Here is a 2287-nt window from a genome sequence, read left to right on the forward strand (position 1 = left end):
CCCCCCCCCCGAAAAAAACAAAAGTAAATAATGTACAATCTGAGTATATTTTAAAGGGAAAAATAGTTATCAGTCATGATATAGAGTGGGTAGTATGATGTATTATGATATTTATAATTATCATGAGATTTGATTGTGATTTGCTACTTATGTTCGAAAAATCACACTATATAGTTGTCATTTTAGCAGTGGAAAACGTTTGTTGTCATTTATATACCAAAGAGATCATTAGCCCCCTTTCTGTGGAGCATTTTGTCGAAGATTTCTTTGACCTTTGAACTCATGTTATAGTATATGAAAATGTTCACCACTGAATTCGTCGCTTTCAGGGATTTAAACTATGCCCACGTTAGCAGAAACATGTTTCGGTATCTGCCATTTATACTGTATTCGGGAACAATACTCATTGCAGTGAAGGCGACAGCACCAGGGAAAAAAACAAGCGACGAATATTGTTATTATGCGGTGGGCTAGGAACCATGAAGCATATTTTGTCAAACTGCAACCTGGTTCTTAACAGATACACTTGGAGGCACTATGAGGTGTTGAAAGTGCTCACCACAATGGCGACAAAGCAGGTGGAAGAAGGAAAATACGCCCCCAAGCTACTCAGCAAGATTGCGTTCGTTCCGCAAGGAAGCAAGGTTCCCAACAGAAAGAAAGCGAACGAAGCATTTTTTCACCTTATTTATAGACAGATTAGGTTCATACTTAGCATGCACACTTATTAGGCAAAGATCACACTGTCTGTAAGAAGATTTTTTAAGATCTGGAAAACTTGAAAAACCCTAGTTATCAACCTCACAGATTAAGAACCAATGCATTTATCAATAAAATAGACTAGATCATACTCTAAAAAAATAATCCCAAACATCAATTTAGGGCGCAGGAAGAATTGTGCACCTTTCTAAATATTGTTCAAGACATGTCCAGGAATTTTAAAGTGTAATTACCTCATTTTGTGTAATTTAGCCAAAACCAGCATTTCTAGCTGCCACACCTGGCCCTAATTGTTTTTAAAAATATTCCATATTTGCTAAAAATCTCAATTCTGCCTAAACAAGGGAGGCATTTGCAGACTTGCGCATGTTTGTGTAAGACAATATTTGAGACAATAGTGTGTGTCTTTCCGTGCAATTTAAGTCCACGGGGAATTAAAATGAACATGTAATGGTTAGTAATTGTGGTCCCATGGATATGCAGCTACGTCTGGTGCCTTTGGAGTGTGTGAAAACTGAAAATAAAAAAGCCATAGTGAAAGCCAATTATCGGGAATTAAAGCACTTTACCAACATTACATGTAGTGGTACATATTGTAGTGGGACATCATTGACAAAACTACTCATTTGTTTACTTCTTTCTCAATGACAGCTGTGGCTACACACAATACAGCAAAATTGAACTTAATTGTTCTACCTAAAAATGTGGGTTTGTCTGTTTACATATTTTTGCAAACAAGTAACTGATACACCACGTGTGGTGTACCGCTAAACGTTCTACTTGGAAAGAGGTTCTGGATTCGAGTCCCACTCTCACCTTAAAATTTGGGATCCGTTCATTTGGGGTCTTTAAAGCTCTAGCCCTATTGCATTGGAGACGGATGTAAATCGCAGAGGTCCTGCCTCTTATGTGACATTTATAGTATCCATGCAGACGGGAAACACATATCCAAACATGAAAAACATATCTAAGCCATTTTATTAGACAACTACCATGACTACAGTGGTCTACCATAAGTCCCACACAGTTGACAGTGCTTCATTTTGCTGTCATTTATATTAAAGAATCTTGTCTTTTCTTGTCTTATCCTATCTTATCTTATCTTATCTTATCTTATCTTATCTTATCGTATCTTATCTTATCTTATTATGATTGACAAGTAAGTCGCAACTCTAAATTTCCAGACGGGACTATGTCAACCGACATGTGATCTCTACTGTGACTAGGACGACCAGACTACAACTATCTAAACATTAATGATATTATTGAGGGCCAACGTTCTTAATGCGGCCAGTGACAGTTCCAAGCCGATAGGCTAAAAGATCCTTTTCTTAAGTTGTCGATCTGTTTAGTGGTAGCTCCTCATGTAGACCAGAAAAGTTGTATTAGATCTTCAACCAAATCAATCGTTAGGTTGGACCAGCGGCAGACTGTTAAGTAATTCAAAACATCGTTGTTGACCTTCAGCTTAAAAAGACACAGAGAGACAGATACGGAGGGATAGCCAGAGAAGGAGAAGAAGAAGAAGAAGAAGAAGAAGAAGAAGAAGAAGAAGAAGAAGAAGAAG

The sequence above is a fragment of the Aplysia californica genome, unplaced genomic scaffold (genome assembly GCF_000002075.1).
Source record: "Aplysia californica isolate F4 #8 unplaced genomic scaffold, AplCal3.0 scaffold00039, whole genome shotgun sequence".
NCBI classification, from domain to species: Eukaryota; Metazoa; Mollusca; class Gastropoda; order Aplysiida; family Aplysiidae; genus Aplysia; species Aplysia californica.